The sequence below is a fragment of the Hylaeus anthracinus genome, unplaced genomic scaffold (genome assembly GCF_026225885.1).
Source record: "Hylaeus anthracinus isolate JK02 unplaced genomic scaffold, UHH_iyHylAnth1.0_haploid 11982, whole genome shotgun sequence".
In the NCBI taxonomy this organism is placed as follows: Eukaryota; Metazoa; Arthropoda; class Insecta; order Hymenoptera; family Colletidae; genus Hylaeus; species Hylaeus anthracinus.
The window spans coordinates 1,655,500-1,677,701 of record NW_026534330.1 but is presented as its reverse complement, the minus strand read 5'-3'; the positions used below and the strand labels follow the sequence as shown (position 1 = coordinate 1,677,701).

Sequence of the window (22,202 nt, the reverse complement as noted above, 5' to 3'; positions counted from 1 at the left end):
TACAAATTTTCCAAATACTTTCGACAGAAACAACGACTCAGCGGAAGGAAGACGAAGAATGGGATTCGCTGGTATGTACTAGGTTATCCCGTAAGTTCGTGCCGGAAATTGTGTTTATCTATACTAATATTATAAAGCGATAAAGTTTGTTTATTTGTTTGTACGTAAATAAATAGACAATTATACATTGTATTTTAATAAATATAAATAAACAAACGTTTAATACGTACAATACTAGTGATGAACAATGCTTTCATTTTAAATACATCATTTCGATATCTAAAACAGCGTGATGATATAAGAAAAGAAACTTTATCGATGGTAAAACGTTATCGTGACAAAGCACTTATTACAACAAGAAAAGATGCGAATGTAATACGAATGTAAATATATGCATCGCATATTTTGTATTTGCAATTGTAATCGTGTTTGTGTTCGTACATTGGATTTCTTGTTAGTTATAGTGCGTGTATATGAACAACACTCTAAACATTTTCTCCGTAGGTCTCGATTTATCCGGGCTGTCTCGGTCCCAACGAAGCCGGTTAACCGAGGTCCCACTATACAAGTACAATTCATCGAACCTGTACTCGAACCCTGAAGCTTTCGTTCGCGTTCAACTGGTCCATTTCACCCCGTCCCCAACGCCAATATCAAACAGCAACTCCTGCCTATCCAAACTTGATTTGCATCGTTCGAGAAAAATCGCGATTCCTCGTACAGCTGACGCGAGCACCGGAACGAGAAAAGAATATTCCCGGTTATCTATTTCTGTGTCGGTGCAAAAGTAGGTTACAGCAAGTTCAGCGAAACCCCCAGATGGGCCCGTCACGCTGCCGAACGAACCGTCTACGTTTGCACCGCTGGAACGAGACGCGAGAACAAGGCGAAAACAAAGGCACGTCGCCGTAACAAAAGCTACGCTGATATACGAGCGCTGCTCGGTCAGCCGAGTAGACGGTCCCGCGATAAGGTGAAACGAGGGACAATTCGTTTCTCAGTTAGCGAAACGCCTTGTTTCGCGGCGCGGCGCGGCGTCCCGGCGCTTCTCGGGACGCTGGAGGAAGCCAGCCATCGGCAGCGAAAAGGAGTCTCTCTGCGATTGTGAAATTAATGAGTACCCGGGGGTCGGTCATAGAACGGTAGTTTTTCAAAAAGATAGCGTGTTGACGTTCCACGCTACGATCTCTCGGCTGCACATCGCATCGTTGGAGTGCCTTTATATAAAGATAATTGAAATTATAATTTCGTTCCCTTTGGAAAGATTAGTCATTTCTTTGATTTTAATATTTTGCATAAAAGAAGGAGCACAAAGGTAAATGAAGCTACTCCAAGTGTAAGATAATTAAGGAATGTGAAGAGCAAAAATAAAGTAAAATATTTTTTAATTTAACATGAAACTATTTCGAAACGAGACTTAATTTCAGCTAACTAACCTACTACTCCAAGTGTGAGATAATTAAGGAACGTGAAGAGCAGAAATAAAGTAAAATATTTTTTAATTTAACATGAAACTATTTCGAAACGAGACTTAATTTCAACTTCTCTAGAAAACTGGAGGATAGTCACCGGCATCAAATTTAAGCAACAGAAAGATGACAGTTGTATAATGATACAAATGCGTTGAATTTATATCTAACACGTGCCTCGTGAGTTCTGCATTTAAACATATCACACTAGATTCAATCTCGTAAAACATTTCGCCATAAATAATACATTCGATTTCATTCCGAGATTCAGAGGTGTAAGATCTTTTTTTCCGATACACTTACTTTCGCAGGCACTGTAATTTCTAATTAAGCTAAACTAACTGCGCATGTTTAATGTAACACTACCGCTTGTACAGACGTCAAAATAAGTATGATAAAATATGAAGAAATTTAATTTTTTTTTTAATTGCCAGCGCTACCCTCCTGCCCCTGGATATAACATCTTTAATTAAAATACTGTCCGTTGCCAATTATTACCTTACACCATTGATTGGGTACATTATATTAATCCCATCACGAAAAAATGACATTGGTTTTGAATGGATAACATTGTCAAAGAACTTTTGTAGATTGACGACAGTTCTAAAATGCGATTATATCTTCTCTAAAGCAGGAGAAAGTAATTGCTTTCGTAATTTTTACGACTTTTGTAATACATTTTCGTAGTTTAAATGTGAAACGAATGAAAGGTCGAAGATCCATCAGCTTTTAAAGATATCGCTCGATTGCAACAAACGCAATTCTGGAAACACCAATACCAACACTTTATAACTATAAAACGGCGTCGTAATATTTAAATTCTACATACTGAAATAAACTTAAACACCGCGAAAATCGCGGACTGAACTTTGTTCTACATCTAATACGAGTACCAAGTGCGAAGAATCGGCGACGTTGATCGTCGACGTTCGTTAACGACGAAGGGTAAAGTTTCCAATTCGAAACGCTGTAAAGATTGTGCCAGTTTGTCCGGCGATGTGTTAACAGCTTCGGACAAACCGGAGGAATCTAGTTAGCCCTGGGAGCAGCGCTTCTTTCCTTCCTCGGTTCATCACCAGTCATTTATTTCTGCCTGCTGATTGCTCCAGTCATCGCGTCCGACCCGTCAGCTCCCCCTATCGATTTGGATGACTCCGTCCGTGGAATCCGAAACACGCTGCCTAATTCGGCCTCAAAATCGTTAGTTCCGTTTTTGTCCGGTTCATTATCGGTTATTTATTTCCGCACTAAAACTGGCCCGCTAAGGGTCCTCGACGAATATGGCGACGCACCGGTTCAGTCGCGGAACAAGAAATTATTTTCCCCCAACGTCGCTCCGAAATTCCATCCCGTGGTTGCGCGGTGGGAACGTCTTCCGTTCTAAGTCCGAGAGATGACAGTTACCTTACGATTAGATACACTACCGTTCAGAAATATCCGAACGCTTGCTTCTGCTCTATAAAACGTAGTTCAACTTTGTACGAAAAGTATTTAGAACGTAATTATATCAATCGTAATTATTATTGTTGTCTCTGCCGAGGTATCGTGGCATAATAGAATTAATTTTCATGTATAAAATTATATAATTGATACGCAGAAATACAAAGTCTAACGGAACGGTCTTAATGTTTAAAAGAATCTCACGACCTAGGATATACCAACGTGGAATTATTATTAGACCCACTTTACTTTTCTACAGAAACAGGCCTCATAAAATTCCCACCGTTATGTTTTTACTTTTTTTTTTTTTTTTGTATCTTCGTTTAAAGAAAAGAAAACACACGTTTCACCTACAGCTTCGAGTTACTCGATCCATCGAGGACACCGGCCTGGCGCGACGAAGCATCACTGTCCGTTCAAACCACGAAAGATAAATGTCACGTTTTACCGCCATTTGTAGAATACTCATCACTCGCAGATTGTCGGTATGGGTCGCGCGAAACCGAAAGATTGCAACGAATATCGAAGGGTCGAAAAGGTCCATGGGCTAACGTCAATGCTGGCGGTTTGGGATCATCGATTAGGGCGAAACTAGGGTGGTCGGGGAGCCGGTGCACGCGAGTTGGCAGCGTTGACAAGTCGACAGGACTCGGCCCAAGTACCCGGCGAATTTCCCTAGTGGGCACGGCGGAAGTTGAACGCGATTGGAGCGCGCGCGCTAGGCGGGCCACGTGACTCGTTCGAAGCGAGGACACAAGAAACCTCCTCGACGGGGATGTACGCGAGTGGACGATATGTCCGAGTTGGGACCGGGCTATTTTTTTGCCGACTGTACACAGAAGGGATAATTAACATCTGTTACAGTACGTACAGCGAGCGGGCCGCCCCGTTTCACCCCCACCACCGGCCACGGGGCGGACCTTGAATACATTATCACCCTGTTTGCACATGAACGTACGTACACCAGAGACCGTCGAATCGGAGTGCAGCGCGATCGACCCTGAACAATGGGACCGGACCGTCTTTGTCGCGCTCCGAGAGGAAGAGGAATCGGCAGGATATTTCCTTTTGGCGAAACGGAGTTCGTCCTTTGGAAATCTTTGACACGCTTCGTCTGCAACCACTTTGTGGATGAACGCCATTATCACTAAGGCTGCCAACGGTAAAGACGGACCTGTTATATGTGTACACTACGATATCTTTGAAATTAAGGGGAGGGGGTTGTAAACAAATTGACGAATAAAAGTAATTATCTATTTCGATAGATGTCACTGAAAATTGCCGCAAAAGCATTGTTAACGTTTGTATTATTTTTTTTTGTTTAAAGTTCTAAATATATTAATCAAAATGACTGATTTGTTATTTTTAGTGCTAAGTAATAGAACATTCTGTGATGTATGTATCAAATGGTCTGCACTGCTTTCGTGGGTTGAATTGTGGATATTACTAATGTACGTAATTATTATGCACGCGTGGAGCAATAATCATGCAAAAATATGCGAAATGTATGGTTTAGTAGAAAATTCTATGGTTCAAATTTAATGTGGAATGCAGATGCTTCTGGGTAAATCTGAAGAATAAATAATATGCGAGCAACGAATTAAATAATATTATCTATCGAAGATCAGTAGTTCCAGTGAACCTGTGCGGAATAACAAAAATTGAATACGGCATTGCATTAAAACCAGATGTCTCTTAGCAACATCGAAGAATAAATCACGTATTAAGGACAAAGTAAATAAATAGTGTATGGAAGTAACCTAACCTCGTGTTATTAAAACATAACCTCTCTTAATACCGTCAGTGTATGTCAATAGATACTTAACCTCTCCAAGGATAGTGACACGTATGTGTACGTTCAGTTCTTAAATTGTTTTGAACATTATAACGTGTGCGAAAAGCTATTAAATTTGTGAATAAATTATCATAAATAATCATAAATATAAAAGATACTTTCATTTTTACAATAATTACGTTAAATTTGATGATGCAATAGAATTCTCGAACCCACAATTTGTATCTATTCGAAGCACGCGAAGGTTTAAAATTTTTAAATCTTATTGCTATGTCTTTTTCTTTTTTATTCGAGTGCAGAGACGTTTTATCAACTATAACACTAAATTACTGCTACGTCAACGCGAACCATCAAGAAGCTAAATGTGGGAACTACGGATGCATTAAGAATGGAGACAGACGGAGCAAATAAAGTACTTTTCTTGCTCCTACGTCGTCTTGCTAGTCAGCTTACCATCTTCAACAGAACACGGAACTCAGTATTCAATCGCTTCAATTCAATACTTTCTTACTAATAACAATAGGTAACAACAAGATTTAATGGTAGTTTAAAACCCGGCAATTCACACGGAATAGAATATTGCCACCTCAAGGAATTCTACCTGTTTCGCAATTCCACTAAATAGTCGATTTTGATGATAGTTTAAAATCTCGACAGTTTATTTATTATAAATCAAATGCTTCCCTCATCAAGGCCAAGACTCAACGATTTATCTGGATCAATGCTTGATCTGGAGCAATTGCTTCTTGTAATTGAGCCTAGTTCTTTCTGTAATTCCTAGAAAACGGTGGAAATGACGATTGACGATATTCCAGAGCGACGCGAAAATAGAGATGGAGGATCGTCCAGATGGAATTTCCGGTCCAGATCAGGCTCCCTCGAGCTATCCTCGTCTCGGGCTTGGTTCCCTCACAGGGGTTACTTCTTTTCGCGTGGCCGTTTTTTCGTCGCAGCGCGTTTTGTCGCGCGAATTCGAGAAAAAGAGAAATTCCCGGCCGGTTGGCCTAGATTCTTGAGGCGCCGGTCACGAACTCGCCGAGAATAAAGACGGAACCACGCGTGGAAACTCCCCGCGGCGGGAAACCTTGAAATTCTTCGAGCTATTATTCGAGGTGCGCAAAAAGCTCGACATGCCGCTAATGATTCAATTCCAGTCGGACTGCCCGATTAGAAAAAAGCTCGCAAACAATCCGCGCGCTGCGCCTCGGCGATGATGAATTCAGCTTGATCACCGTGAAAGGAAGAGCTAGTTAGGGACGGTGGGTGAAAATTGAGACATTTTTCCTAAACCGGTTATAGAATCCTTCGCGTAAGATTCGAGTTCCAAGTGAACAGGCTATCGCGGATTTGGAACTCTGGGAAGCCTAATTTTGATAAAGACTAGTACTTGGGCTTGACTTTGTTTAGCAACCATCGTTGAGGGTCTTCAATGAGAAGTGTTCAACAGATTGGAGGTTCTCTTACTGCTGGGAGACTACTTATAACTTCAGCAAAGATGAAACGTAATTTTGTAGCGTGTGTGCACTTATGCAAAATCAAGTAACAATATCGTTACGTGTATTTTCTATATTAGTGCACGCCATAAACACGTATCAACCTTGGTAAACTCTTTTTCGATGAGAAATATTATAGATCCTTTCATTATTGGTAGACTCCTCCTCCCATCTCCAGTAAGAACTAAATGCAACATTCAAAATTTGTATGTCCAATTCAAAGGATGACCCTGTGAGTTTCGATTTTAACCGCTGAAATTTGATATACCAGTGTCTTAAAAATTCACATCCGAATAAAAGAAATCTACATAACTCATCAAACTCGAAACAAACCAGATCCTCGTTTCTTCCTAATATACATTTCTCCTCAACCTTGGTAAATCATCTCTTTGGTAATTGGTTCGAGATCGATCCTTTATAAACGACAAGAAGCTGTTGAAGGTATCTGGTAGACCAGACCCGTGAATTGATATCGAGTCGAATCAGGGCGCGAGACGTCCCAGTCCTCTGGGACCCGACCAGAGGTCAACGTTCTTGGACGAAAAGGATCATTAAGACCTCGAGAAACGATTGACCACGAATTCTGGCAAGTCGAACGGAACCAGAAGAGACAGCAGTTGGCCCCCGAGAGGCCGTGTGGGGCTGCCACTCGACATAGCTCGGCGCTGATGCCGATACCAGGAGGAAAACAAAAAAGCAGGCGACGTACGTTCGTCAAACACTTGAATGTAATGTTGCCAGGCCTGGGGCTGGAGGAGCCTCGTGTGGCTTTTCGAGTGTCTGCCAGAATACCGGCGGATTATTCAAATTCGCCAGGAACGGCTTGAAATATTAGGTCGCCGCGGAAGTTTTGTCCGTCGGTGTACACAAAACTGGAATTGAATTTTTAGAAATACCTTACGTTTGGAATTAAATGTCACGTGTGTTTGCCATTTGCTTAAGAGACTTCACCGTTCCACGCAACGGACATTTTCGTTATATGAATTTCTAGGATTACTGGTAAGGGTAGTTTGTAAAGCGATACATCATCTTCAGGTATTTATAGGTACACGGTTATCGTGTGAATATTATTTTAAGACTGGCTACGTGAAGATATGAAATAAGTATTTGACGAAACTTTTGGGGGTCATGAGTATGCAGGAGAATGTCACTAGTTCCCAACACGTTACAACTGCTATTTAGAGTACTGGTAATCCTAGCAATGGTGATCTGCAAAGTCTACTCACGATTGTGATATACAGGGATTTCGTTTTCACTCATAGAACACCCGAACATCTCTCATCTTTTTCTTGAGCAAAAGTAAATCTCTGTCACGTTTACAACTACCAATACCCGAAATTGCTAATTTAAACCACTATCAGTCCTAGCAATGAGAATAACCAGTCTCATAAATATCTCTCATTCTCTTTCAGCAATTTCAAACTTCCGTTCTCCCATGGTTACGAATCAAACAGATCTAAAACTCGGTAGATCAGATCCCAGGATCCCTAGAGTCATCAGCCGTCCACAGCTCCGGAATCGAAGCTCCTCCCGGGGCGCTCAAAGTGCACTGTTATCTCACCGTTTCTGAAGTCACTGTACCACCGCGTCGCAGTTCGAAGCTACCATATCGCTAAACTGCTGACATCAATCATCTCTCCATTACTCCGGCGCGTTCAAACGGTATTCAAAGCTGTCTGAATACCGTCAGAGGCGATCTCTCTCTGCCGGACAGGGTCGAGCACAGGCTCGCCGGCAAGTGCAACAGTCTCCCCCGCGAAAGTGTTGATCTCGAGGCACTGTCGAGTCGAAGGTTCGCGCATCCCGCCGGACACGGGCGTCAGCGTGTGCATAGAAGTGATCGCAGGGCTCCAGGAGCCAACCGACGGACGGATAGGAGAGACGGGAGTGCCGCCGCTAGAAAGAGCCGGAATGTGTTCATAAGATATGGTGTGAAACACGAGAGCCAGAGATTAAAGAATGAAAAACATAGAATTCTGAGAACTGGTTGAAGTCATAATATTCGTAATTTCAAGCTGCGCCTTGTGGCGACCGTCTTCTACGTCGTTGAAATTAATGTGAACGGATATAAAATTCCCTTACCCGGCATCGCTCCAGCGGTGGTGGTACTTACCGCTGCGTTTGTGTTCCCTTCCTCTTGTTCTCGCTTTCCTCCGGCGCGTCTCCGTTCCGTACGACAAGTGGAGAACGTTTAACGCTCGAGCGGCGTGCAAATAAATTCGATGCCGTGACCGTGGCGAGAGGAACAGTGTTTACCGTCAATATTTGGATTTCGCGGATGTCGAAAGGATTACAGGACATCGAGCCGCAACGGGGAAGTCAGTCGATGCGTATTCCCGTTGCGGAATAATTACAGGTGTCGTCCGGGGACCGCGATCAGTGTTTCTCGGATGAAAATCGTGGAACTTTTGGTCGGAATGACGTAGTTTTGAGATTCTTGTGGGTGATCATAGGCGAATGTTCCCAGAGTAGCGAAGAATTACAGAGAATGGACCGAGACGTTTTTAAGTCTGAAAAAAGAGCAGGGTAACTTAAAAAAACGGATGTAAGATTGGTAGCTTTAAATCTAGGAAAAATGATAATCGCTATGTAGGACGTACAGGTTATCTCGCAGCGATGGTGGAGAATTTCAAATTTGAAAAATGTGCTGGAATCATCCAGGTGCAACAGCTGAGGTATGGAAAGATCTTGAAAATGAAATAAATTTGAAACGTTGTTAGTCATTCGATGTAGCAATTAAAGATGTGTATGAAGTAATGACGAAAGGGATGATAGAAGACTTTGGAGGTTGGCAATTAAAAATGCAGGAAAATAACGGTAGAAGATGAGAAGGAAGAGAAGCTCACAGAAGAAACTTCGGGAAATTGACCCAATCGATAGAATTTTCGCTGGTGAGTAATCTCTATTCAAATGAACGACTTGGATCAGAACCCGTCAGAGGATAGGGAAACAGAGCCGCGAAGAGAAAAGAGGAAGGGTAATAGAGGGAGAGATAGAAAAGAAGGGGAACGCTTCGAAGAGGACGTGTCTCGTTTACGGGGATTAGGATAAAGCTTCGCTTCGTAGGCTCCCTTCTCGCATCCTTTTCTTTTTCACGGCTGCTTTTTATCTGACCAGCCTCCTTCTGTCTCTCTTCCTCTTGGCATTCTGGCCTCTGCAGTGTTCCACGTAAAATGCCTCGAATGCCGGCGGCGCGCCGTTAAAAATAGAGCACGCAACGACTTACTAATCTGGTTAGGGCTACTTAGCGTAACTCCAACTATTTAGACCTGGATATGGTTACGGTAGTTAGGCCGCCTCTATCGGCTCTAAGTAGACCCACCAGGGGCCAGCTCACCTCCTCTTCCTCCTCCTCCTCTTCCTCTTCTTCTTCGTGTCCGTTTCACAAAACGCGCTAAAACGTCTTAATGGCCAGTTGACTACTCGCACGGAAAAACGATCTTTTTCTTCCTCTCTCGCGTGTTTGTTACCCGAAAAGGGATTCTCGATGCACGAGGTCGACGTTGAATCCCGACGTTGAAGGTTGACCCATTCACGGTTCGACGAAGCGACCGAGGAGGGGTTCACCTTTTTCAGGATCAGTTATGTTTAATCGAGGCGTTGTTGCGGTCGCTGATTCCGCCGTAGCGAGGAGAAGCACGTTGCCAACCTTCGAGGCTAATTAACGAGCGTGCGCCAAGTAATTAATCGAGTCCTCCTGTCTGCAAGGAGACGTGCTGACAGAGAACGCTTCCTCTCGGAACGGCGCATTCGATTTCTCTGCGCGTGTACACTGCGGGAAATTTGGAATCGTTGAGAGACACTTTCTTCTACGAGTAACGGAAGTTGCGAAGTTTCACTTTCGGTTTGCGATAGACCGATTCAAGCCCGAGCTGTGTCCGTGGTGCTTTACATTCGATGTACACATACCGGGTCTAAATTATATCATGGTCAAACTGCGGATTTTTATGCATTCATAGGAAATTTGAATGTGCAAGAACCTACAAGATGCAAATAATCGCTAATAGAATTCACCTAAACTTACCAGACACGGTTGCAATTCCGTATTCCTTCCTCAAAACGGATCGAGAAATCGTGAAATTCTAGTGCACATTGAGGACGCGAACATCGAATGAATTTTAGTAATAGAAAATACTGCAACAGGGTCACGATACTCCGAACATGTCACAAAAGTGAACCGATATCTACTACACCACCAGAGATTACTTAAACTTATTATTAATAATAGCACTCCAGTAATTCATCGACAAAAATCTTGTTCAGATTTCGAAATTAAAAAGTGGTAGCGCACAGAGAGAGATCGTGAACATCGAATGATTCGAGTGACCTTCTCGGAAAATATTGGAGCGGAATTACCCCTTCGGAAACACACCCCCTCCATTACCAGAGGCAACCTACGAAGTAGCTGGACCAATTCCTGCTGCGTTGTTTTCCGGCAGAAAGGAGCGAAATAAGATAAAAAGGAATTCGATCGACCGTTCCCGAATGGAAAATTTCGGCGTCGAATCGCACGGGGGTACCAGTGCTTGCGAGATATGGGCACACGTGCTCGCGCAGCCGTCGCGCGACCCCTCCTGATCTCGGCGAAAACGAGATTTCGAAAATCCGTTATTTAAATAAGCCGAGCGAGGGTCCCCGGGGGTACGAGGCACAGAAAAGAGGCAAGAAGACGAAACGGGGACGCAGAGAAAGCGGGCCGGAATGATTTTATAAAATTAATAGTAAAGGGTAGCTCTCTCCGCGTCGCTATTATGCGCGTATGCAAATACGACGGAAGGGGTGGACCGGGTCACGGATGGATTCGTAGATCGAACGGGGCTGTCGAGGGACAGAGGGGTTTGTGTTTCTGCGACGAGAAGAGGCAGGGAGAGAGGGACACGGCCGCGGCCGTGCAGGCTGCTAGGCATTAAAACTTCCGAGATTTATAGTGCCACGGACTGGTCTGGCCTCGCTCGATTCGGGGTAGCTTCTACTAAAAAGAGGGGGGCCATATTGCTGGTAACGAGCAAAGAAGGGGCGGACTATCCGGGGATGCGTAATATTTCGTTCCGAGGAGTTTAATGCGCAGCTACGGGGCGACTTGTGTGATCCAGAGTCCTGGAACCAGAGTCCTGGACTCTTAAGAGAGGGGAGAGTATTTTTGGAATTGTTTTGGGCCATTCTTAGGTTTGACGATCTTCCAAACGATCTACCAAATAGGTTTGACATTAATACAAAGTGGAAAAATTTGAGTCATTGGGCTATTAACTCTCTGTGGGTTGAGTTGTTTTCTTTCTGAGCAGAACTTGTAAGGCATTTACTTTGACACGTTAAGTTGAAGACGCTGTCAACAGTCGTCGATATTGTTATTGGTTATCGGAGACATTATACAGGGTGTTCGGTAACTGGCGGTACTAGCGAAAAGGAACTGATTCTACATGAAAGAATAAGCCGTAAATATAGAATAAAAATGTTTCACGTGAGGCTTTGTTTTCGAGAACATCGACTTTGAATTTTCACGTAACGTGAAAATGGAACAATGAGTTTACAGGTGAATGCTAAATATAGATAATAATTGTTCGAATTTCATCCTTCGCGAGCTGAATCCAAGTCCAAGGGAACAGTAGACGCGTACAGAGGGAACGTATCTTATGCTCCCATCTTTTCCATGTTTCATTGGCGTTCATCAGCCTCGAACACCAATTAGAGGCAGCCTGTAAACGTTACACTTGCCAAGCGAAACGATTGGCGCTTCCAGCGGGGTCTCTTTTTATGGACGAAACGTCTCCTCGGGTCGAAGAAACGCGCGGAGCCTGAATGCTCGCTTTCTTCGGCAACTGGCAACACGATCGTTTTCTTCGCGAGCCACTCTGGTGTCAGACCGACCATATTTCAGCTCGTCCCGCGAGCTACGATCCCATTGAATTTCCGTCGACCGCCGGAACTTGCAACTGTTCTCGCTCAGAACTCGTAAAAAGATGCTCGCGAGAAGGAATTTCCCATTTCCAGAACGAACTTTTCAAACCTCTAAAATCCCTACATCCTATAAATAAGGTTATATTCTAGCTGCGGTACAAGTACTTGTAAATAACTACCAATATATATATCCAGTTATTAATGTCTATAAATAATTGGAAAAATTCGTACGACTGGTTGATCGCGAGAGCAGCAACCGTTGAGGTTATTTCAACGTTTTCTACGTTTATGGTTCTGTGTATCGTTCTGGTTATCCTCAAGAATAACGTTCGTAAACATAAACTTGAACCTATTTGTAATAGAGACAGAAATTAATTTGATTTTGTAACATTTATATTTACAGTTAACTGCAGTATAACATCGAATGTATTTTTCCATACGCTACAAGAGATAACCAAATAAAATCCTTTTCCAGTAAAATAAAGATAAAATGATCTTGACAAAATTCGAAGAAAATGAGATCAGTAAAAAAAATTATTCTTCTGCGACAACATTCCTACTTCAAAATCATTGAAATCATGTTCATAATCTACATAGGCTTCATCTTTCATCGGATGCATATATCCGTGTAGCGCACAAAAGTTAAGAAACCACCAGAAAGCATACGGCCGATCGCACGACAACTCTGTTTCGAGTCTCGAATCGATGTCACGCGATCAAACGTTTTTACGCTATCGTACGATTCGTACGAACGAAACGTATCGCGCAAATGGAACGAGGCATCCTCGGCCAACAGGAGACGATAGTCCTTTGCGTTCTTACGGGACGTTTCGAAGAGCGGCTGTCAACGAGGAGGCACCGATATCTCGTGGCTTGATTGATTCCTAATAGCACGACCGGCAAGAAACCAATCGCGATGTGACGGTCGTCCTGGGTTAATGAATAATGGAAAAATCTGTTCTCCTTTCGGTCGTCCTCACGCTGGATCATCCGAACCGAGTTTTCTGGATTACGCGCGCGATCCCGTTAGCTACGCTCGACCTGTTGCCGTGATTTTTCGTTTACCTCCCATGGGGACCGCATCAAGTGTTACGCGTTGATTTTAATGAGTCTTCGCGAGGGCTGAATAATTCAAGAGTCATTGAGCAATAAAGATTATACTTCGCCGTATGGTCTTCGAGAATTCAAGTATCTTGGCTTGAACCACCTTAAAGACGTACAATGGGAGTGATTATTTAGGAATTAACCCATTCGCTGGCAGTCAAATTTAAAGCGTTTTGCCTCAGCCGGTAAGATTTAATACAGATGTGTAATCTAGGCTATTGTATTGATAATAAAAAGTGTTATTAAATTTGTTTTTTTTTTTAAAAAAGAGAATTTACGACGTTCTTTTGCAATAATTCGTGATTCAAAAGGCTATAAACTTATCACTTGAGTAATTACAATCAATTTGAATAACGAGACATCTCGTAGTTGGCAGTGAATGGGGTTAATTGTGGTCATTTTAACTAATCATTTTAACTAATTAAAGGGAAAAAGAACCTCGATTCTTGTTCAAACATAAACAAGAAAGGGCTCGAGGTAAAGGAGATTTTGAAGACGACGACGTATTTTGTTTCGTTTTCGGTATTATTTATATATTCTCAAGTGGCCATTGAGTTGGACGAAATTGGACCGAGGAGAGGAGATGGAGCAGAGCTGAAGCCAGGCAAAAAATATCCACGACAAGAGGAAACACAGAAAGAAGCGGTCGAAGAAGAACGCAGAAGAAAACAAACGGACGCAGAAGAGCGTGTGGAATTCTCCCGAAATCCGGGCAGCTCTGACATAATGAGACATCGAACTCCGGGGACGAATCGCGTTTGGCCAAGAAGAAATCGCACAAGAACTCGCTGAAAAACCGATGGCCTCCGAACAGAGACCACTCTTGGCCGATAAAGCCGCGAATCGAGACGATCGCGATCGAAACGGGGAAACAAAAGGGCCGCGAAACTCGCGCGGGCACAAAGAGGCGAACCTAAAGCTTGGTTCTCAACGTACGCGACGTTCAAGCGACTGTTTAACGCTAAACCTACCTAAACGTTACATTCGTACCTATTTCTGCTGCGATCGGTCAAACGACTGGTCTTAAAGATACTTCTTTCAGTTGAATGCAAAAATATTTCACGTGGTACTAGACTGGGTTGTTACTTTACTTTGGGTCACACAAAATTATTGACTTTATTTTAGCATTTAATAGTTCTTGATGCTTAACATACAAAAATGTCAGTTTTAATGCTAGGAACCCTATGGTTCAAAAGTTACGCGTATGTAAGTTTGAGCATTATTAGCTTACGTATTAGCTTATTAGTGTCCAACAGTCCCCGAATAAATTCCGAGACTTTACTCGATACTTACCAAAGTAAACAAATTTTAAACTTATCCTTCATCCCCTTAACGATCATATTTGAGTAATTAAAACTACTGTACATAAAAATGACTCGATACTATCTCCATCCTCGATACGTATAGTACGACATTCTCTTTAGCGAGTGCTTATCCTTAACTCTTTTAACAATCCATGTCACGTGGGATCTTCATCCGCGCTAGTGGGGATCAAGCATAAGCCAGAATGGCTGGATATCCGCGCCGCGGATACGGAGGAGGCACCGACGAGGAAATTATGCGAACAAGCGATGCTAACCGTAAAAATTCCGCGAAATCCACCGCGTATCCCCGCATAATTCGAGCGAGCAAAAAGGAGGAGAATCGCAGAGGTGAGGTGGCCCAGGAAGATAAAGCGGAAACCTTTTCGGTCGAAATTCCGCGAAATCCGGTAAAAATTGAAAGCGAACAGGGGACAAAGGACTATCGCAAGGAGCAAGAGAGACGGAACGAGGGGATCCTGGCCGCGGTTTGTGGGAGAGCGGTCGAGGGTCCAAGCAGCGAGCTTCTTCTTCGACGAGGAAGAAAAAGAAGCTCGTCGAGGGCCACGCGGAATGATGAATCGTTTCTATTAAAATACTTTTTCGACGGGGAATACGGAGCGGGCATCCGGCCTGCGGAGCCGCGAGTGGATTTATTTACATATTTTCAATCTGGATTAAGAGGTATAGCCGATCTAACCGGCGAGAGTGGTCCTCCGTTTTCGCCACCATTCCGCTTTCTTACGGTTTTAAGACTCGTTGCGTGTTGTATGTTGTATCGCGAAATTTCTTTACGTATTCAGGTTCTTGCAACAATCAGGAAACATTAATCCATCGACGCATGTCAGTATTTGGATCTAAGAACAATCTGAATTAATACGTGGCTGGTATAAGTAAAAAAAAAAATATGAAAGATCGAGTTACACCATAATTTCTCAACTCGACAACAGTTTGTACGAATTCATGGTGCACCTTAATTTTGTATTATTTCTTTTTCGCTTATACCAGTATAATTCTTGACTCATTTATACCTACATGATGTTTATCTGCCACTGACAAGTACGTTAAGGAGTTATTTATTTAGGTCAAAATGAAACATGGCGAACTTTCATTTGTATTTGAATTATTAATTTTGATAGTTAATCTTTTTATTATTACGATTTTAGTTCTACTTATATTATGAATTCTAGCACGTTCTACAGTTTGTCGATATAAGAGTTATTTTAATGCAATAAATGTTTGTCATATCGAGGCCAGAGGGTAAGAGAATGGATTTTCAATATGTATAAGTACTTTGTAATTTAAATTATTATATAAATGTGTCTACCAAAGAGTGATACGTGAGAATCCTTGAAGCGTTTAATAACATTAAGGCATTCTTATCGAAATGTTATTTTAAAAAGTACGGGGATTTAGACTATATATAGTTACAAAATTTGAATCGGTAATGCTTCGAGCAACTTGTATAAACCGAAACAACAACGTACTTTTCGCATACTCTTGCGTACTAGGTGTATGAATTAATAAGTCGCAGTGATAAGTCATCGTCTTACTGTTTTGGAAATTCTGTACAAAATACAGACTTCAGAAGTCGCTAATTTTTATTAAATGGTTGGAGGACTCGAGTTCAGAAACATGGAGTTAACTGTCTAACAACGAGACACAATGGTACGAAGAATCTCGTCTCTCCGTGAAACGTTCCCATCGTAAAGATGCCTAAATTTATTTGGAGCTTTCTCTGACAAATTCGAGGCGCTCCGAATCTGCCGACAGAACCGAATTCCGCCGCGATGATGGAGACACTTAGGTGACTGTGAACGATGCGAACACTTGCTCGGCTGTCTCCTTCGAACGTCTCTGTTTGCGAAACGATACTCTCGTTTCACGTATAACTCAACGATTTTAGATTTGATTGTAGTAGTTTTTTACCAATCTGATTGTTTACTTGTTACAAATAATGTGTACAGTATCGCATGGTTATCGTTATAAGCGTTATAATTTATAACTACTCGTTGAGCGTAAAACACGTGTTCTTCGAAGGTACATTAATCTCTTGAGGAACAAATTTTAAATTGGTTTTTTATTTACTCTAATTTAATATACGCAAATATTATATTAACAATTTTCGAAAGCGTAATTTTAAGATGTAAATCTTCGAGAATGTAGCTGATAAAAAGTAGACCTTTCGTCTAATCGAGCGACAACTCTTAAGAAAAGTAAACGTAGGAAATCGACACGATATGAATATTTTCATAATGTCTTGTACATTCCAGTCTGCAGTGTCCGAGGTACTATACGCCTTGTCGAATGCGGAAAATCATCCAACAAAACGGAACAGTAATAATCGCAAACCAGTTTTCCGCAAGCGGCGAAATCGCGTTTCCTGTGATTCGATCAGATTTCACCAATGGAGCAAGACGTCAACCGGCTATCGGCGATCGGTCTCAGGTCTCAGTGACCACCGGAACCGGACCGGAAACAAGTTCGTCGATGAAGCGTGAAAAATACGAAGAAAACGATATGTTCTGCATATTATTTATTTATTTATTCAAATGAGCGGAAATATCTGAACGATGACGGTAACATAATGTATCTGTCGGTTGGTATCTGCAAAATATAACAGACAAGGTACTTCATTTTTCGAGTTAGCACTCTGTGTTTATTGAAGAACACAGCGATAAAAGAAATATTTTCTTCGATGTAACTTAAAACTTCTAGGTTAAAGTAAGTCCAGAAATTCTAGACAAATTAGCCAATCGGATTCAACGACACTGAATGTTCGAAACGGTCATTTATGGCGAAAGTTTATGGCCAAATATCCTTGACACTTCGCACTTTGTTTAAACTGGTCGACAAACCGGAACCGGACGGAACTGCTTTCGCCAGAGGGCAGAAGACCCCAAGGAGGATTTCGCCTGCATTAAGATTCGCCTGGCCAGTTGATTAATCGGCCCTCATTAACATCGCGTCGAGCGGTCGCTCCTTGAGTACGCGCATTGTCGCCGTTTGGAAACCGTCAGGTCTGTCCATATGCGTGGCAGAACGGCCTGTGGTCTCTTCAAAGCTCATTGAATATGTTCCAGCATTCGGTGGATTGGAACTAGAGCAGTCGCCGTGCCATGTCAAAGAAATGTTAACAATACTCCGATTATTTATCAATCGAAATAGTTTCGTAGCAGGAAAATGATGTAAATTGTCTATTTAGTGTAAAATATACACTACGAACCCGTTATCAAAGTCTAAAAATTGTTTCGATTCGATAGAAACGTTACCCTTCTGAAAAAATCTATTCAGCAAATGTCGCCAGTTTGTCTGTTGCGTCAAGAGTCAGGTTCGCTCGATTCTCAGGACCATCGCGAAGCAACGGATCATTTCGTGCTTGTTTCAATCGAACGACTGCACCCGAGAACCGAGAAATGCTTCTTCGTCTCTCGAGGGATTAACGCCTTGACGTCTACACGTGTTCCAGCGTCATCCGCTCGTGCTTTTCTCCACAAAGTCGTGAGCCGATGACGAACGACCTCGGTTTCGGCTTCCGAGGTTTCGTTTTACAGTCCTCGAGAAACTTCCCTGTGTCTGGAAACGCTTTGAAGATTCATTTCGGCCACGCCAGTGTCAAGAGGATACGATTCAAAAAAATGGAAGACTAAGATCAAAAATCACTTAGCGACTTCTGTGCGCGAAGCCCTAAAACTTCCTGTTTACCTAGATTTTCAAGTAATTGATATGAATATAACGAGGAGACGAATTTTCGAAATAAAGTTTCTACACGTCGATACTAAGCTTAGGCTAACTTATAATTATGTCTAAGCGACCCGAAAGACAGAAAGCTTATTTCTAGGCCAACCTTGGTATTCAATAATGAAATTTGGAAACATCTTTATCGGGTCAGTTCAAACATTATTTCTTCCGATTCAAATATCATCCTATATCACTAATTCTTCAGGACTTGGTATCACATTTCGTTCTTTCCATTATCGACAGTAGTTATAATTACAAAAAAGTAACGTCCGCATATATGGCCAAGGGCGTGAAGAGGTTAATTCGGTTACGAGTTACTTCAAAGAACCGAGTTGTATCATAAAAAATGAACTCCCTTATAAAAACCGTTGACGTTTTTTCTAAGGTGTTCTTCGGTCAACTTTCTCGACTCGATTGCCTGACCTAAATCTCCAACCACAACCGATCAGATGGATCAAACTCCAAATACATTTTCCTGCGTCACCGACGGGCTAATAGACTGCTCCCGTCAATGTCGAGATCGTTTACTCTTTGCGGTTTGCATTAATTTTGATTCGATCCTGAGATAATTGGGGAACCAAGTTCGATCCAATGATATAATCCGAAGTATAATCCCTCACGAAATCTGCAGGACATTTTTTCATCCAAGAATCCACCGTTCAACTTTCTGAATTCGACAACGTGCCCAAAGTCTCGAACCGATTGGAAACATTGTCCTGCTTTCCCGACGAGGTAACAGTCTTCTGTTTTCCTCGCATCCGATCATTACCGAGTGGCACTCGAGGAAAGGAGCCCCAACCGCGAAACCGGTTTCCGAGGTTCAAAGACACAAATTCGCCGAGGGGCGGGGGGGCGGGCGGCGGTGGGAGGGCGCGAGGAAATGGTCGGATCGGAACCCGCCAAAAATTTAGCGAGACTCGTGACTAACGCGCGCACTCGAACGCTCGATGCGTTCGATGGATCCCTTTGGTTCGCTGGGTGGAAGGGCTTCGGCGAATGATAAATGAACTCCTCTTAACCGCGAGCTCTCATATCGGCTCGCTATTAACATAGTGCCGGATAAAGTAACGAATTTAAAAGAAATCCAATATAAAAGCCACGGGAATTCCATCGGAGATCTTATCCGACGGGGCTCTCGCTCGCCGCGGAGACTCCATTAATCACTTGGCTTCTCCGCTCCTCTTTCCGCTCCCCTCGCTCCGCTTCCCACCGTTACCCCGGTTCCCGCTTCCTCCACCCTCTTTCTTTCACCCGCGGTTCATTTGTCTCGTATTAGTCGTTATTACGAGAGCTGAAAATTCAAATGGACGATGGATAATGGCACTGGCCGGTTCGGAGATAATGCCACCCCTCCGTTACCCCTCGCGCTCGCTTGCTCCCACACCTGGAGTCCGTTTCTCGCCGCACGCCCGCGTTCGACCGGAGATCGAGATCTGTTACTCGAATCGTGGCGCGGAGGGGAATCGAGTTCGCGACCAACGATTTTGGAAACGGAATTCCTGCGTTTCGACGCGGCGAGCATTGTAACGGTGTTGCGAGCCCCTTTTGTCTCGGCGGTTTTCGAATGGTCAAGCGAAAACGATGGAAGGTGGCCCACCTGACAGCACATTTCTATTGTAATACCGAGTACCGACGAAAATGATAAAATTCTGTAGCTGGACATCGCAAATTTGTATCGTTAGAACGAAAATAAAAATTACTAAATACGTTTTAAGATATCAATGTAAATATGTTGCGTAAGATTTTCATAATTTTTCCCAAGTTTTCTAAGTTTTTCCTAAGTTTTCCCTGTTTATTCTCGCGCGATAAACTCGCCGAGGAATGGCAAAGTAAAGAGTGTCGAAGCTGCAAGGTGCATGCCACGATGAGCGAGGAAAAAAGTGGGATAGGAAGAGGAGATGAAGGCCAGGGTTTATGGCGTTGAAACGATCATCCTCGCGGCCCGTGATCCCCAAGGAGGAGCAATCGAAATCGATCGCCGGCTCCTTCGCAAACATCCTGAGCAGCCTTCCACTCGTTAGCGGCATTGTAAATTCTGCGCGCGGTTTTATTGAAATCTTTTCAGAACGCGTCGATTCGTAATTGCGCTTCGGCCCCGCGTCGCTCGTAAATTACTGCGGAACGAGTTTTTTTGCACGTCGAATATGATCGACCGGGCCAGATACCACGCGTCCTGCCCGTGATTGCTAAAATTTATCGTTATTTGGAAAGTCACTTTAACGATGCGTTAGCGAGGGAAAGTGATGGGAAGTACCTTAGCTGATGATGACTTAACGAGTGAAGGTAGTCGAGCAGGTTCGCAGGTACGATTCCTTCGAAAAGTGTGGTACCCACAATCAGTTATATCTTTGAAGTTTTTCCATGGTAGAGATGTAACATTTTTAGTGAGCTAGAATATGATTAGAGAAATATCTAAAATTGAACTTAACGCAGTTAGAGGCAAGAAAAAAGACCAAAGAGAATAGAAGGAATAAATGAAAGAATATAACTTTAAGTTATGACCTCGGATTAGAAATTTAGGATTTGTTGACAAAGACTGTGTAGTAGGAATAATAATACCAATTGTTAAGTAATTAATAAGCGAGGAGAATTTAGGATAACTAGTATAAGGTTAACGTAATTAAGTGTGTCGTATGAATAGGAGGCGCTAATCCCTTTCCATGTCGAGATGAAATCAAAAAATTACTACTACTACTACTACTACTACTACTACTACTACTACTACTATTTGGCAAACATTAAATTATCACACTCGTTCAGCAGAATTGGAGACCCTAATGCCAAGAACTAACGTAATCGTTGAAAAGCTCAATTGAGGTCAGTAGAATGTATAACAATGGAAAAGGTGGAAGTGCATTGAGTTCTGGTTGCAGAGCTGTGCTAGAATCCCAGCAAGAAAATAAAGACAGGAGTAGATCCTAGAGTCGAGCATCGAGAGCCGTGTAAAATCTGGAGCTAGATGGGGATTGCACTCGCGCGCGAATGATTGCATACAGGTGTCGGTGTAACCTACGTACGCGTTTATATTGTACGAGAAACGCCGCGACGTGGGCACAGACGCGGAATTCCAACGAGTGGAACCCGACGAAAATGTCAATGAGTCGATCTCCAGCGATATGAAGAATTCGCAAGCAATAATCACAGCTCGTCTCAAACGAATCTGGAATTCGCGCCTAGATTTGACTTCGCAAAGAATTCTAAACGATTCTACGACGGATCGTTTCTTCAATAAAGATAAGTTACAAGTAGGTATTGAATTCTGGTAAGAAATGGAATTGTACATAATTTTTAATAAGAAAAAGTTACTCTGAATTTACACCCTAAAGAAGTAATTCTCAATAATTTTCATGTCTGGTGAAATTCAACTATCAATCTAAAGGATCTAATCCTAGATATGAGAATTAAATATATCTTAATCCATAAGTAATTCTGTACGTAGCTTCCAACGAATCGCATCACTCTATAAGGACTCTTGGGTTCACTGTTCCAGCGTCTTCGCGGTACAAGAGATTATGTAATCGTTAGAGGAGGGTTCGATTGAGGTTTCAGCGGTGTTCCGCGCGATAATCACCGGAACTCCGGGTGTCATCGAGCGCGCGAACTCGGTCAAATTTTCCCTTCCCTCTTGCGATGCGCGTCCTGCGAACACGCGTCAGTTGACAGGCGGAACATCATCGTACAACCGCGGCCGGGCCCTCATTCGATGAATCGATACGTGAACGTCTACGTTGCGCGCACCTCGAAGCTGGAATTCGCGATAAAAGCGGCGTAAGCGAGCGCATCGTTGACCATCCGAACGAAAAAGAAATAGACGCGAGTCACGCCGCTGGAACTGGCCGCAGCATTAGTGTAATTATTACTCGCGCTGCTAATAATAGTTGTGGTGTTGCTAGTTGCGAGTGGCGTTTACAGATCGCGACAGTTTTATTGCTAATGGTGCCATTAGCGGGCAAAAAAGTTATCG

The 22,202-nt window shown here is 42.9% G+C and overlaps 1 protein-coding gene across 3 annotated transcripts in view; it reads right to left on the bottom strand.

Moving 5' to 3' along the window:
• Positions 1-22,202, bottom strand: part of LOC128886138 (uncharacterized) — a 125,256-nt gene that overhangs the window by 76,862 nt on the left and 26,192 nt on the right. The gene's annotated exons all lie outside the window — the stretch shown is intronic.